Source organism: Mauremys reevesii, linkage group 26 (assembly GCF_016161935.1).
Source record: "Mauremys reevesii isolate NIE-2019 linkage group 26, ASM1616193v1, whole genome shotgun sequence".
NCBI lineage: Eukaryota > Metazoa > Chordata > Testudines > Geoemydidae > Mauremys > Mauremys reevesii.
Genome location: NC_052648.1, coordinates 7293218 through 7310326, shown reverse-complemented (window position 1 = coordinate 7310326; position 17109 = coordinate 7293218). Strand labels below are relative to the sequence as shown.

At 51.9% G+C, this 17109-nt stretch overlaps 1 protein-coding gene across 12 annotated transcripts in view; it reads right to left on the bottom strand.

The window, feature by feature from the left end:
* PTPRS (protein tyrosine phosphatase receptor type S) overlaps window positions 1–17109 on the bottom strand; it is a 245435-nt gene that overhangs the window by 148185 nt on the left and 80141 nt on the right. The window lies entirely within an intron of this gene.

Here is a 17109-nt window from a genome sequence, read left to right as displayed (position 1 = left end):
GGCACCCGGCCAAACAGGAACAGGGCCAACGGCCAATCTCTCCTTAGGATATGCACAAGCCACCATATTGCAGGAAATGCTTTTATTCTGGAGTCGCAGAGAAATGTTACTTTCTTGTCGCAATCAAGGGCTGAAGAGCAGGGATCTGCAATCGTCTTAAAGGGAAAGGCTTCTATACGACAAGTGCTAAAGGGGACCCGCAATGGGGAAAAGGGAGAGAGGGTTGTGCCTCTTGGTTTCTTTGGGACACCAACTCCGTTTATTCCCATCCTGCCCTGGTCTCTGCACCAAGCCTGGCTTTTCAGAAAACCTTTGACTGGCCCCTCTCTCCCCCATCTCAGAACAGATTGGACCGTTCGGACATTCCCACCTCCTCAGAGGAGAAGCTCCCTGCAATTAAATCAACCAGGGCTAGCAGGAGGTAAAAAACGGTGACCTTCTTTTCGTAACTGTTGTTCTTCGAGATCTGTTGCTCACGTCCATTCGAGGTGTGAGCGCGCCACATGCATGGTCAGAGATTTTTGCCTTAGAAGCATCCATAGGGCTGACTGTGGCGCCCCCTTGAGTGCCACGCTCAGGCGTCAGTATATCAGGCACTGCCAGCCCTACGCCTTCTCACTTCCTTCAACTCCGAACAAGGACAGGGGGGCGGGAAATGGACTGGACATGAGCAACACATCTCGAAGAACAGTTACAAATGGTGGGTAACCAAAGCCAGTGTCATCTCGAGCCTGCTGAGTCAGTGGGTACCTGACACAAACGTGTGGACAGACGGCCAGGTAGCGGCCCTACAGATCTCTTGGATTGGTACCTGAGCCAGGAAGGCTGACGCTTGTGCCCTTTTCAAGTGTGCCGTCACGATCACCAGTGGAGGCACCTTTGCCAGCTCTTAGCAGTAGCGGATGCAGGCCAGGATCCAGGACGAAATCTTCTGAGCAGACGCTGGGCGACCTTTCATTCGGTCTGCCACCGCAACAAACAACTGTGTGGATTTACAGAGCGGCTTTGTTCTCTCTATGTAGAAAGCCGGTGCCCTCCTGACGTCCAAGGTGTGTAGCCTGCGCTCCTCATCTGACTCATGAGGCTTTGGCAAGAAGATGGGTAAGTACATGTCCTGGCCAGTATGAAACTGGGAAACGACCTTGGGCAGAAACACCAGGTGCAGTCACAGCTGGACCTTCTCTTTGTAGAAGACTATATAGTAAGCGCCCTGATCTCTGACATCCTGGGGGCTGACATTATCGCAACCAGTAATGAAACCTTCCAGGAGAGAAGCGGGAGAGAGCAAGAAGCCAGAGGTTCAAAAAGAGGCCCCATGAGCCTCAACAGCACAAGATTCAGGTCCCAGGGAGGGATGTGGGTAGAGACGCTCCAGACCTTTCAAAAACCGGGCCGTCATGTTGTGAGCGAAGATCGAACGGGCTTGAAACAGAGGATGGAAAGCGGCCAGGTGGACCTTAATTGATGACAGGGTCAAGCCTTGGAGTATGAGGTGCAGCAGGTAATCCAGGCTCTCCTGAGTGAGGCTAGCTCAGCCTGGATATGCCTTCTGAGGCCCAGCATGTGAACCTTTTCCATTTGGCCACAGAAGTCGCTCTGGTGGAGGGTTTCCTGCTACCCAGCAAGACCTGCTGAACACGGGCCAAGCATTCCCATTTGTCCGCGTTTAGCCACGCAGTAGCCATGATGTCAAGTGCAGCGCCACCAGGTTTGGGAGCAGAAGGCTGTCGGGGTTCTCGGACAGCAGGTCCGGCCAGACGGGCAGCTGCATCAGGGTGGCTACCGAAAGGTTCAGCAATGTGCCAAACCAGTGATGGCGAGGCCACGTCGGGGCTATTAGGACAATTCTCGCCCTGCCTTGTTTCATCTTTACAAGGACCCTGTGAATCAAGGCACTTGCGGGAAGGCGTACATCAGAGCCCCCAACCATGGGGTGAGAAACGCATCTGATAGGGAGCCCCGGTCCATCCCCTGGAATGAACAGAACACATGGCATTTTCTCTTCCACCTGGATGTGAACAGGTCCACCTGGGGAGTCCCCCACCTCTGGAAGATTATGCTGCTCGCCTCCGGATGGAGTGACCACTTGGGACGGGATGAGAAGGTCCTGCTGAGGTGATCTGTTAAGACGTTCCTGGCTCCGGGCAGGTGCGCAGCTACCAGACGAATGGCATGCCACACACAGAAGTGCCAAAGGTTGAGAGCTTCTTGGCAAAGGGCCAACAACCTGGCTCTGCCCTGCCTGTTGATGTAATACATCGCGGCGGTATTGTCCGTCAGGATCTGGACCATCTTGCTCTTCAGGTGGGGCAAGAAAGCCTGGCAGGCCAGGTGAACTGCTCTGAGCTCCCTGATGTTGATATGGAGGGCCAGATTGTCCCACAACCAGTGGCCCTGGGTGCTCAGCTTGCTCAGGTGGGCTCCCCAGCCCAAGTCCGAAGCATCAGAGACCAGGGTCATTGACGGGGCCAGGGTTGCGAAGGGAACTCCCTCCAACACCGACTACAGGGTCCAACTACCAATCCAGGGACGACCGGATGTGACCAGGCACCTCGACTACCCAATCTAGGTCGTGCCTGTTGGGGACGTAGACAGATGCCAGCCACACTTGCAGAGGCCGGATGCAACTGGCATGACTGACCACGTATGTGCATGTGGCCCAACAACCGCAGGCAGCCCTAAGGCTTGAAGTCAGAAGAGACCAAACTGCTAGCCCTTGCTATGCAAGAAAAGACAATCCGACGGCAATCTGACTAACCACCACGGGCAGTAAGAAAGAACTTAAAGGGCATAGGGCTTGCAGTGCCTGATATACCAACGCATGAGCGCAGGACTCAAGGGGGCGCCACAGCTGACCCTACGGATACCTCTCAGGCAAAAATCTCCAATGACTGCGCATGTGGGTGCGTGCACACTTAGAATGGAATCGACAGGAGCAAGTACTCGAAGAAGAATTGTAGCTCTCCTCCATTTCACGAGCATGCATGGTTTTCTACTGGCACACATGTCCTGGGGATGGGGTGGGCGAGGTCTCACTGCACTGTATTAATTTGCACTTGTGAAGCACCTTGCACCTTCCAAGCACTGGAAAGACAAGCCTGCCCCAGACAGGCCTGGTGTAAACTTAAAGTTAAGTCAAAAAATTCACACCCCTGAGATGCCCAACTTTGCCAACCTAACCCCCAGCGTAGATGCCACTAGGTTTGACCTAGCTACCGCCGCTCTGGGCGGATTACCCCTACAGAGACGAAAAACACACTTCCGGTGCTGTAAGAAGCGTCTACACTACGGCGAGTCAGCAGCATAGCTGCCCCCATGCTGCTGCGGCCCCCGCAGTGAGGGGACGAGCTCAGTGGCTGAAGGTGCATGAAGAGGAACACAAGAGGAGGCAGGACGGAAATCAGAGCAAAGCGCAATGCGCTGAATCAGCAGGGAGTATCCCTGACCCATGCACTGCCAGCCACCCCCGCCCCACCCCCATGCCCAAATACATTCCATCCTGCAGCATTAGAAGCTAGGCCCTGACCCTGCTGCTCCAGTTATACAGAAAACACTGACTCTGCTCTCCCTGCACCAGGCTCAGGGGTTTATCTGCAGGCAGTGACCTCCCATCCCCATAGTACCAAAGCCTTGCCATCAGTCCTCACAGCAGCTCAGTGCGTTGGGAAGTTTATCCCCCCCAGTCCCTCCCCCAGCTTACAGATGGGGAGCTAAGACAGAAAGAGGTTAAGCAACTCAACCAAGGTCACACAGGAAGTGTGTGGCAGAGCTGGGAACTGAGCAGCATTCCCAGCTGCTGCCCCAACCACAAAGTTACCCCCTTCCCCTGAGTACCTGAACTCCCTGTAAGCACCCCCGTGGTGATCTTAGCAGGCCTGGCCCTGCTCTTTATCTTTGTTAGATATTCCCACACAGTTTAGTTTGGTACCATGGCTTTCATAAGAGGCTCTTAGAAAACAGAAGCCTGCTTCATGCTGCATGGAAACTAAAGACCCGCGGGGGGCACTTTCCTCGAAAGTGCAGAGGTTTACTCAGGAGGCGTGGGTGTAAAATTTCCCCTTCTTTCATCCCTAGCGTTACGCAGCATGCTGAGAGCCAGCTGATCCTCGCGCTGGCTGGATTTCAGTGGTTCTGCATGTACGCTTGTGAATTGCCTTGACATGAGAAGGCCCAATTGACGGGTCCGATCGTTGCTGTTCTACATACATCAAACCCGAATCGCTGCAAACCTTCGGTCTCGGTCATGCTTATTCTTCAGCAGGGGAGGCCGGCCACGAACAAGCGGGACAGCAGTTCTGTGGCACCTCTGGGGCGTGGCAGCTTATTCATTAATGGCAGGAAAACCCACCCCTCCCAGGAACCCAATGCTATTCAGAAGCCCATCTCAGGCAGAGAACGCAGCAGCCCAATCCTTAGGGAGCCTGACGGACCCTCAGACAGCAGCTCAGCTGCTCTGCTCAGCTCTCTGAGCAGACCTGCAGCAGGGAACGTGCTGCACGGCACTGGAGCAAGCTGCCACCAGCGAAGGGCACTGGCCCCTGGAGCTCGGTTAACGTGTCCGTGAGCACAGCTCGCACTGGAGAGAGGCGGATGGAGCTGGCTTCCATCTTGGCTTGATAACAGAAGGTATCGAGGGAGCCCCTCTCTCGGTTTCGTGGGGAGTGACAAACAGGGGCAGGGGGCAGAGAATAACCTGGGGGGGAAATGAGAAGGGGGCCGATGTGCTTCCACAAGGGGGACAGGGGATGCTTTTAGGAGGCAGTGGGTTGCCTCTTCCCCTCCATAACTATCCCCCTCCTGCCCTGCATTAATCCCCATGGCCCCCTTCCATTAACGAGCCTGTCGCGATGCAGGCCCAGCCGACCGCATCTCCCCGCATCTCCATTCTGCCCCGCTCAGCCTTGAAGAGCGCCAGCATGCCTCTCGGGCCAGGGCAGGAAGCCAGCGGGATTTTTATTTCCACCCCCGTCTCGGCTTTGGCTCTCTCGTTAATCGAATGGTTCTCCTAATGAAGATCTGCAATTCCTCAAACATTAATTACCGGCAGCAGCGGCAGCAGCCGCTGCAGCGCAAGCGTTCCCCTTTCCCTGAGACTAGGCCATACTGTCGGCTGCCACAGCTCCACGTCGCTTTGGAGGATTCAGGGGGTAGGGAGAGCAACGGCCCCCAGTGCTGCCGTTTACAGATTCCACGGGGACTCGGAACTCTGGAGAGTCCTTAACCCCAGCCCAGCTTCTGAGTCAGCCTTGGACTGTGACGCTCCAGCCACGCCAAGGAGAACGGCCACAGTGCAGCCCCCCACTGAACCAAACTCTTCTCCCTTCCATCCCGTCGCTTCCACCATTGCACAGGTGGGGACTGTGCTGCTTTTTTCCTAGCTAAAGGAAGCAGGGATTGGGGGGAGGGGGGTGGAGAATCAGCTGGTGGCCCGCAGTCAGGACAGGCGATTTTTCCTGAAGGGGGCCCAGCTCTTTTGCAATGCCCCACAGTCACACAAACAGCCTCACCTAGTTGGCAAATCCCAGTTTGCCCACCCGCTCGTCCTCCCTCTAGAGCTAGCACAACCCTGGACCCCACTGAGCAGTCGCTGTTTGGAACCGGGCTGCGTGCAGGGAGCTTTGCAGAAAAAGAGACAAAACTTCTGCCTTGGAAGAAAGAAGCCTCTCCCAAAAGCTGCAAGGCCACCTCCCCTACGCTGCATCTCAGCCCTGCCCAGCAGCCTCCCAAAGTCATCTTCTTTGCTGTCCTCACAGCAGAGGGCGACCGGTGCGATCCTCTGACCAGCCAGGGTTGCGATTGCCCCAACAGCATCTTCCTGTGCCGTTCAGCTGAGCCATGCAGAAATGGAGCAGGCCGTACAGAACGAGGGGTTAAATGCCGACCAGGTGTCTATAAAGCCGCAGGTGGCTTCCGGTGCATAGGAAATTAATGGGAAGTGAGTAGGTAGAAAAGCTGGAAAATACAAGCCCAGGAAATTGCGGGATGGCACTGGAGGATATCAAAACCTGAGTTCCGCAATCGGGGCTTTGGCTGCATCCACACCGCAAAGCAGGCAGGTTTGAGCCCGCCTTACATTGAAACCTAGGCTCTGATCTTTACCCGGTGGTGGGGAAGCAAGCTCAGGTTAAAAGCACATATAAACCTGTGTTTCTGGGTTGTGTACGCAGATGTAGGGGGATTTAGGCTGAAACCCAGGTAAGAGCCCAGGTAAAGCCAATAGTAAAGATCTACCCTGGAGCAAGAGAGCAGCTCACCTTGCATGGTCCATTCAACCCCTGGCTCTTCTGTCGAGACTGCCTAGCAACGAGGCCGTTCTGAACGGCAGGTTTTGTACACTCATCCGCCTGGCATTGGAATGGGGTCAGCAGCCTCATTCCATATCGGCCACCAACGTCAACCTAGAGCGGCGACTTTCTAAGGGCTAATAAGGGTCGGAACCGCGTGCGGGGCTCTGCACGAGTGGGTCAGCAGGGAAGCAAGCAGGGCACAAGACGTGGGAGGCGAGGGGATGCCTGAGGGTCAAAAGAAGAAAGATGGAAGAGGGGAGAGGGTCAGGGTCAGTGCCTACCACGGTGCGGTCCTGGACCATGGCTGTGCCTCCCAGGTGTGACCACAGTACTGATAATAAAAGTGGGAGCACATACGTTGGGGCGAGCGGGGGAGAGATGGAGCAACAGCGAAGGAGGGACCTGGTGTAAGTGCCAAGGGCTGGCGAGGGAATCGATGGAGGTGGAAGCGGGAATGCGCGAGTGCAGGGGCAGATGGAAGGAGCGAAGCGGGAGGAGATGTCCTCGCTGATTTTTAAACTCAAGCTCGGGCCTTTTTTCATTCCAGTCACAAGGAAACGCAAATTAAAGGGAAGATTGGTGGTGACAGCAGAATTTAAGTGCAATTATAAGGTTGGGAAGGGTACTCCCTTCTCCTACGCACGTCAGCAGAGACGGCTTGAGCGGACCGACCGCTAGCTGGCTGCACGTCAGCCCGGAAAGCTGGAATTAAAGCAGCTCTTGATTGCAGCCATTCAGTCGGTCAGCTTGAGTGGATGTTTGGGAGTCTCGGTCTCTCTTGCTCTCACCAGGAACACGGGGGGCAAGTGGCGTACTCAATTCTGCACAGTGATTTCCCAGCAAACCAATCCAGGCTTTGGTTCTGGTATGAGAGGTGGGAGGAGTACAGCTGATCGAGGCTGGGGAGTTTGAATACGCAGGCTGGGGGGTTTCAAAGGAGCCTAAGGGAGTTAGATGCCCACCGGATTTCAGTGGGAGTTGAGTGTCTAATCAACCCCCTTTCCAAATCCCATCCTTGCTCACTGGGATAATGCAGCGACATCCTGAGGAGAACTGCCATCCACAGCCTTCCCATCCAGAACAGCATCCACCAAGCCTTCTGGGGGCAGCAGGAGGGAAAGAGACACCCTTTGGGGGGGGGGGAGATCTTGGCCAATCCCTCCCCTCCAAAAAAACAAAACAAAGTGGGGACAAAATTATCTGCCTCAAGAAAGCAGCTGGAATGACTGAAGCCAGCAAAAGCTCGAGCTGGTACCTCATGCCAACAAGCAGCAGCCAAAAATACACCAGGGGAACAAAAAAAATAAAATAAAATAAAAACCCACAAGAGTTTTCAGGGACAAAAGCAAGCAGATAGATTTGTGAATAAATATTGATTTGACAGGAAGTCAGAGAAACCCATCCAAAATGAGTAATGTGTATTGGCAACTGTCTCACTCTCCCCGAAAGACCCAGGGCTGACATATATTCCAAGTGACGACTGATTTTCGGGGCACCCAACCTCAGCCCCCTTAGAGGGGCCTGGTTCTCACAGGACAGGCACGCAGCGCTTTCTGAAATGCAGCCCCCTTCAAGAGGTCTCAAACGCGGGCCCCCAAAATCACTAGTCACTTTGGAAAAAACTTAGGCTGGGATTTCCAGAGGAGGCTCAGGGTTTGTCTTGATGACGATTTCAAGGTGCGGTAGAAACCATTAGTTAACACGTTCTAGAAGCCTACTGTAGGCAGGACAGTGTACACACACTTTGACAGGGGCTGGCTGGTCGAATTGTAATTATTTATTTCTATCGTGGTAGCACCTATGAGCCCAGCCATGGCCCAGGACCCCATTGTGCTAGGTGCTGTACAAACAGAACCAAAAAAAAAACAGTGCCCATCCCAAAGAGTTTTCTTGAAAGGAGAGGATGGAGAGTGGGATCCTTCTACTTTCTCCCTGCTCAGCTCTGCAGAGGCAGGAGGTGGCCAGATAACTCCACTTCTTCCACGCTCAGTTTGGGCTATGCGGGGCTACACTGGATTTAAAACATTGGTTCCCTCAGTCAAGTCAACAGGTTTGAGCTGGAGACACGTTGGGAGCAGAGGAAGGGACATAGTCAGGGTCGGATTTAGGGGCAGGCGACCCAGGCAATGACCCACCTGGGGTGCCAGGTGTGGGGGGCACCGGGCTCGGCGTGCTGTTTTTGTTGTTAGCGACAAAAGGGAAAACAGAACATTTGAAGTAAAACGTTCCAGGTATTCCGTAGGTGGATTCATTTTTCACTAACCGCCTAGAATATTCTGGACCTTTGTAGAATTTCGTGGAACCTTCCAGACTTTCTGAGCGCTACGTTTTCCTCCAACCTCCTAGATTGGTGTCAGCTTTGCCCTCGCAAGGGGTAGGGCGCCAGTCAGTCGGAGAGTGGATCGTTTTGGGGATTCTGCTTATGCTGCAGATCACAGTCACGAGGGGGGAGCGCAGCTTTTTGAAGCTTGGGCTCATTAAAATGCATCTTCGGTCGACGATGGCTGAGGAGAGACTGACATCGCTTCTATTTTATCGCCTGAAAATGCCATTGGCCATTTGGATCTCTCCAACACCGTGCTTCAGTTCGCGAGGGCAAAGGCTAGAAAAGCAACCTTTAGAACTGAAGGACTAGGATTAACATTCTGAGGCTGTCACCTGCTCCAGCGCTATTCAATACAGGTCCACCCAATGACGGTGCATAGTTCAATGTCTTGATGTTCATACATTTCAGTTATTCTTAAAATTTAAAAGTTTCTATAAGCTTCGAGGAAACTGATGTTTTTATTTGCTTATATACAGCACGAACAAATACAGATTTACAGAGCCTAGCGGGCAAACTTATTGTCTTATAAGACAGGGATAAATCATGCATGCAAATTGTGCATCAAAGTTGTGAAAGAGGCTACAAATGCAATAAAAATAAGGTATTCAAAAGTTTAACAAAGGGGAGGGGTGCCGAAGACACTCCTCGCCTGAGGTGCCATTTTGGTCTATGGCCAGCCCTGGACACAGCAATGCCATTTTCTGACTACAGCACACTGGAAGGTACTCCCCTTCCCCGTCCAAAAGTGCTTCACAAATGATACATTCACTATCAGGGATTTCTATTTCACCCACCACTGCAAGGCAGCCACCTCTGGGGTGGGGTGCAGCAGCTATTTAAAAGCACACGGCAACAATGCACTTTAAGATAGGAAGTAAAGGCCTTACCCAACTGAAGCTGCAGGGAGAATTATTTTAGGCAGAGGCCAGAATATGGCTAGGACACCCCAGCTGTTAAAAAGAAGGGCCATAGGGTCTTTAACAACAAGCTATCAGGACCCTCAGTTCTCTCTCATCCACAAAATGGCACCTCCAGCCACACACTGGGGAAACGGCTCAGTACCAACTCGTCAAAGACCGCCAACCAATGAAGCAACAACCCCACTTGCTTTTTCCTTAAAGGGTCTCACCATTCCCAGTTCCGACCCAGCCCAGCCCTGCTAAGCTTGTGAAAACTAACACGAGCAGCCACCTCGATGGCAAATTTTAACCACCATCCCTAAAATAATCTCGTACCATAAGAGTTCAGATACGGCTTGGAAAAGCCCCTGCGCTTTCAATGTTCACTCGTCAGCAGAAGTCATCACAGCCATTAGAGGACAGTGGGTTCTGCCTTGATGAAGGGATGGGAAGCATCCATACTAGGCATCAGCAGAGAGAAGGCAAAGAGGAATATACAACAACCTGCCTTGGACTCAGAGCGTGGGGATTTTCAGAAGCATCCAAGGAACTAGCCTGATTCTGCTGCCATTGAAGCAGATTTGTTCTGGAGAGATTCTTATCCCAGCCTCATCACTGGAGCATCTGAGGTCCTTCCAGTCGTGAATTAAGCACCATGATTAACATCAGTCACAGGTGGTTCATTCTCCCTTACCCTCTTCCCAGGGGGAGAATTGTGCTTACAGTGCAGTGTTTTAGGAGGGTTGATGGGAGTTCAGTGAAAGTGCTTTTGAAAACCTCTTGCTGCTCTGCTCACTGGCAGTGGACTTCACAGGCCACCAACCCCTGGTGATGCCCACGGGGGCCGCAGCACAGATGCTGTTAAGCACGGAGAAATCAGGCTGCATCTCAGTGCAGAGACCGCGCTCCTTGGAAAGGGTTTCCTTTGTTTCGTTTCCTCCCAGCAGAGTGCAGCAGTTCTAGCCCCGTGAGCACCAGGAGAGGCCAGCGACGCTGATCGCCGCTTTCCTGCTCATTTCTTTTTCAATGAGTGAATTAGCAGGCAGCCAGCCAACTTGAACATCCCCTTATCTCTGCACCAAGCTCGCTGCCGAGGATTTGCATAATTTTAATCTCTCCCACCAATGAGCATGAAAAAATTAGTTTTCCACTATTTTATCTTCTATTTGTGTTCAATAAACAGAGCTGGCCGCTTTGCTCCTTTTATTTATACCAAGAGCCATGGGGAGGAAGGAAGGAAAAAAAAATTGCACTCATCTCTACCGCTTGCCTTCTCGCTGGCCACATGGAGGGCTGCGGGCTGCTGCAGCATCGGACAGGCTATTATCTTTAATCAGCCCGCGAATCACAGCTAGGGATGGATTCAAGCAGAGAGGCTGAATTCCCTTCTCCCCTCCTGATCCCCGGCCGCAAGATTAGCTGTAGTCTTCCTTCTACTCCTGAGACCTTGAGTGTTCCTCTCAAGCGAAGCAGCCTGCAGCCCAATCTACACCATCCGAACTCTGCCCTGCATTAATGCACTGCTCAGACACCTGGGCTCTCACTGAATCTAGACCCAGGACCCCAAGAAACTTGGGAATCTGCCCCTGAAGAGGAGACTCATGCCAGCCTCATCGTAAGCGTTCTCTGAAAGAGGGAGGCCTCCTTGCCCTGATAAAGAGAAGACTTGTGCCCCCGAGGGGTTAGATTTCCCCAAGCAGCTCCCAGGGAAGCACCTAAATAAAGGCCAGATTTGCAGGACTGAGATGCTTTGAAAACCTGGCTCGTGTTATCCTGCTATGTTCACATCACCGCTGACTCTGAGCTCCCACCCACTCCCGGTTTGCTGAATGCTCTAACCCAGGGGTTTTCAACCTGTGCTCCTCAGAGCCCTGGGGGTCCGCAGACTATGTCTAAGATTTCCAAAGGGGTCCATACCTCCATTCAAACATTTTTAGGGGTCTGCAAATGAAAAAAAGGTTGAAAATCCCTGCTCTAGCCAAACCATTTGCTATTTATGGGGGGGAAAATGGGTGGGGGGGATGAAACAGGACTTTTTTTTTTAAATGTAATGGATTTTTGTAAACACAACGGAATTAAACTGTTGCTTGAATAAAAAGACTCTTCAAACAAAATCTCCTGCTCTTGACCTTTCTGCTGAAGAGCTGGCAATAAAGATGGGCTTGAACAATGAGAGACGCCACCAGCTCTGTGAGTAAGTGCCTGCATTCAGAGCCACCACTAGGCAGCAAGGCATGGAGCAGCTGCTGCAAAGGGCCCCGGCAGCTCCCCAAGATTACGGACCTATGTGCTCATGCTCAGAGCCACTGCCAGGTCAAGGGGAGATGGGGAGATGCAAAGAAAAACAAGGACCCCATCTCCCCTACGCATCCCCCTCCACCAAGATGCTGCGTGGGCAACACCCCCTCACAGGGGGAGGGCGGGAGAGAGCCCCTCACTGCAGCCTTGGCCGGGGAGAAACAGTCTGTTGTGCTCAGAGCCACCCCCCGTGAGCTGGGGAATCACAGAGAGGCTGCTGGGACACCTCTCACCTCAAAGCTCGATTTCCAGGGCCTCCCCTGGAAGTCCATTGATGACGGAAGCTGCGGAGCAAAACCCCGAGGCGGCGTGGCTCAGCACATGGAGACCCAGGCTGGGAGGCAGGATTCCTAGGTTCTGGTCTATCTTTGCCGCTGACTTACTGTGTGACCTCAGGAAAGTCACCTCCCTCCTCTTTGTGTGTCTCACTTTCCTCTGGCAAGGACACAACAGTTTAGGATAAAATGTCTGTTTCAAGGGTTCTCAATCAGGGGGGATCCCAGACATGTTTTGGGGGCCCTGGGCACCTTCAATGGGGGGGGGGGAGTTCCCAAAACTTCTTTCCTGTTGCAACAAAGGGTCACAGTATGGGGATCAGCCCCAGCTCTGTTGAACGCTGCACCCTTAACCCATCAGAGGTGGGTTCCACGGCCAGTCGTCTGGCTCACCACCGGGCCCGACCACCTCTCAGCCCTTACCTTCCTCTGGCCCTGTAGCGAGCTTAACGAGAGTGGGGACAGGAACACCGAACACAAGGAGAAAAGCTAAGGGAGGCCACGCATGGCCACACAAAGCTGCAGGGATTTCTGACTCCTCTGCTGGAGGGCGGGTTCTTTCCTCTCTCTCCGCCAGCCCTGCCCCTCCTGATCCCAGTCTCCAAACAAACACTGCCTCTCCCCAACACCGGCTAATCTGCACCCTGAGGTACAATTACCTTCCACACATTCTCTATTTACGCTCGAGGAACCATATAATTTTCCTAGACCAGAAACATAATTAAAGAGCCGGAGATTCCTGGAACGGAGCCCTCTGCCCTACCACCTCCCTCCTATCTTTGCTAAAAATATACCCCAGCCAGCCCTCTTCATGCCAAGGGCCAGCTCAAGGAGGGGGCTGGGTTCCCAGGGAAGGAGCAGCCCTGATCCGAGAGCCTTTGGTTCAGACTGGAGATGGGCAGGGAATGGTTGGGGGAGGGAAGAGGGTGTAAAGCCTTGTCTACATGGGGGAAACGGACCGGCATAGCTGTTCTGGAATAAGCATCCCAGTACATTTCAGTTATTCTGTAAGAACTCCCTACTCACTCAGGGCTAAAGTCAATGGAAAGACTCACACGGGGATCAGTTTCTTGTGGAGGACGCAGGTTTGGCAATCAGGGTTCCTTTCCTTGCTCTGCAACTTTGGGGCAATTCACTTCACCTAGTTGTGCCCCACTTTCCCCAACTAAAATACGGGGATAACAATGTCTAGCTGACGCCGAATGGGACCTTGGCACACCCTGGCACCAGTTCAGTTAAACCAGTGCAAACCCCCGCGTGCTCTTTTATTTTAGTTTAAAAGGGACTCATTTTCCTTTATCTAAAGCCTGTCTCTGATCTCTTTAAACCAGTGGTTTTCAACCTGTGGTCCGCAGACTATGTGTAAGGGTTCCACGAAAGATTGTCGTTACCAAAGAACAGTGGTTTCCATCCTGTGGTCTGCAGACACTTGGACATCTGCAGACTATGTCTAAGATCTCCAAAGGAGTCCGCTCCGCCATTCGAAATTTTTTAGAGCTCTGCAAATGAAAAATAGATTGAAAACCTCTGCTTTAAGCTAAACTAGAATGAGGTACTTACACTGAAATAAGTGCGTCCACACCAGTCCTTTGCACCAGTTTAACTGAGCTGGTTTTTAAAAAGTCACACAGTTACGTTAAATTGATCCAACTCTCCATGTACACAAGCCCTTATGGGCTGTGTCTTCATGAGGAAATACAGCTCACTGAGCGATCTAATTTAGGTACTTGTATGTCCCCTATCACCATCGTATCTGAGCGCCTCACGACCTTTAAATTGATTAATTTTCACATCACCACTGAGAGGTAAAGCAAGGCAGGGCTATTATCCTCATGTCACAGATGGGAAACTGAGGCACAGAAACTAAACAGCTTGACCGAGGACACACAACATGGAAGTGGCAGAGCTGGAAATAGCCACCTGTTTTTTTATGTCCCACTAGATCATATTGCTACTTTGTTCTTTTCCAAGAATTTGGAAATGCTTTGTAAACATCAAGTCAGTCACACAACAATCTTCCAAGACAGGCAAATGAGAGAGATCGATCACTTCCTTCTAGCATTGAAAATGCAGCCACTTCTCGGGTGGATTATGATGGATGTTTAACAGTCACATAGCAACACTGCACAACTGTATTGGACAGAAAGATAACACTGCAGACGAGAGAAATAGTGAATGTTCCCCAGGTCTGATTGTGCAAGTAGTCTTCTTGCCTACCAAAGGTGTTTGCGTACAGAGGAGAGATGCTGATATGTTCAAGGATCCTCAGGACGACAGATGCCGAGACAGCACAATCTCCATGGGAATTAAACATTTGCAAAGAGACAACAGGGAACTAAAAATAAATAAATAAAAATTCTCATCAGGAACATACCATTTAAATAATCAAAGCAACCACCACACTGACACAGGCCGAGGGGGGAAGCAAGCAGGCCGCTGAGACTCCATGGGCAGCAACAGTGTCCTGGGTGGGGGAGAGAAAGGAGGCAGAACGCACCCCATCACACCCACCCCCCCAGGCCTGGCTGTGGGTCGGTGTTCAGTTCTCCCCTGTGCTCAGATCTTGGAGCTGCATCATTAATGGCCAGCTACCAGGGACACAGAGATTACCGTCCTGTTCAAATCTGCACAGACGTGCCGAGTGAAAGCTGGCCAGAGATTCGCCGGCCAGAGCAGCTGCTCTGGGTCCAGGCCAGCCAATCCTCTAATCTGGCTCGGGGTAGATTGGCTGCAGACCCCGCTCACGGCTGCTCCTTTCCAGCTCCGAGTTTGCCTAAGCTGCTCTTCCCCAAGCCCTCGTGCCTCCTGTGGCCACGTCTCCAACTAAACCCCATATGGGCCGGGGGGAGTCGGGGTGACACAGATGCTGTGACACCAACCGGGGGAGAGAGAGAGAAAGGTGGAAGAGCCTGGCTACGCAACAACCGCTGGAGAGGATCAGGCGCTCGCCTGGACTTGCTGTAATTATAAGCCTGCTTCCAAACACAAAATTCTCAGCTCTGCCGTCTCGTAAAAAACAGGGGGCGGAGGGTAAAGATTTACCCTGAAGGGTCAAAACAACCTTTCCAACTTTTCAAGCAACAAGTTCAAACAGGACGGCAAGTGTTGTTTTCCATAGCTCCCAGGGCCGCTCAGACTAGTCATCTGAACTTGAGCTCTGCAGGGAGAAGGGTGTAATGCAGGACTGCTTCCTTATGCCACAACCAACATGGGCTGATGAGTCAAGCACAGGACTAAGAGCCAAGGACTCCTTTGTTCTAATGCCAGCTGTGCCACCGGCTCCCTTTGTGTCCTTGGGCATCTCACTTCACCTTTCATGCCTCAGTTTCCACATCCTTCCCACTACTTGGTCCCATTCATCTGTCTCTCACACACTCAGCTTTCGGACGCTGTTTGGACCATCCTCCCGCTGCTCATCACGTAGCTCTGGGCCACACAAGGGATATTTTGCAATTCCTTTTCTTTTGCTAAAGCTTGTTCAGCTTCACTGTTCAGCTACATCGGAGGCCCCAGCACTGATGGCTGCCAGCTGCTGCTGCCATTAAACACCATGTTGGTTAGACCAGCTCATTGTAGAGTTAGCCAGCCAAGGTCTTGTCTACACACAAATCTGTACTAGTTTCCTTAAGCCAGTGCAAAGCCCTATACAGACACACGTATTTCAGCTTAAGTGTGGCTTAGGGTACGTCCAGACCACCCACCTGGTGATCGATCGGCGGGTAGTGATCGATTTATCGGGGATATATCGATCCCCGAACGTGCTCCCGTTGACTCCGGAACTCCACCAGAGCGAGCAGCGATAGCGGAATCGACGGGGGAGCTGAGGCTAGTGATTTCTAAATGGTAAAGTGCCCAACCGGAGACGCCTCAAAGTGCCTGTCCGTGTTGCACTCAGAGATTGATTGCAGCACGTGTGGACAAACCAAAGCGAGCTTTGGTCTAACTAGTCTGGGTGCTGACAGCAGGGAAGCGGATGCCGCACAGGCTAGCTGCTGGCGTACAAGTCTGCCCGGGAGCCTGAGTACACACACGGGTGACTAACTCACGTTGTAGCAGCCTCACTGCTATTGTTACTCACGTATGTCTACAGGTACTGCAGTCACACCCCCTAGCTGCAGCACTGACAGCCAAAGTGGCCTGATTAAATGCTGAGCATCCATCCTCTGAAAATCAGGCCTCTTCAAAGCATCTCAGATTGGGCACCCCAAAAATCATCCAGCCACTTTTGAAAGTACAAACCTACATGCTGTGTGTGTGTGTGTGCGTGCATATCCCCTAGGTCTGTAAAGCACTGTGTGCCATAAATTCCAGTTAGGTTTTCAAGTCCTTTTGGTCTTCACTGATCAGAGCAAAAGGTTTTTTTGGGGGGGCGGGTGGAGGAGCTGGTTTCTGTATTTGTCAGTTTGCCCATGTACACAATGAATAAGACAAAAAATGTCCAACTAAGACATTTTACTATGGGTGCAGATTTGTAAATTGTATTCCCCCCCCAAAGGGGATAGTAACAGAAGCAAAGAAAAAAACAACCATGAAATAGAAGTTTCGAGTTGACAGCCCACCTTTGAACAGTTTTCAAAGACTGTCATGCAGCTGTTTTTCTATTTGATTTTATTTTTTAAAATATCTACACTATGTTCCTCAAAGCATCAAAAGACTCTACCATTGAGAAGTTCTTCTCTGAAGTGTTTCTGGGAGAGACTGCCCCTGGGTCACATGCTGTCAGCAGCCACCATGACAAGAATTTCTGATGTCCATGTTTGGGACCTATGCTTTTCTGGCCATCTCTCTTGCAGCATGAGCCAGAGGCAGTGTTGTCTAGTGAATATGGCACTGGAATGGGACTCAGGAGACCTGAGAGGTCTACTCACGGCTCTGCTCCTGACCGGTCCTGGGCAAGACACTTCATGTCTTCATTTCGTGTGGATAGCAAGTGTTTCGGGGCACAGATAATCTCTCACTACATATATGGTTGAGGCCATGAGAATAATAAAAAATATATTTTCAGTCCTCTCCACCTCCACAGC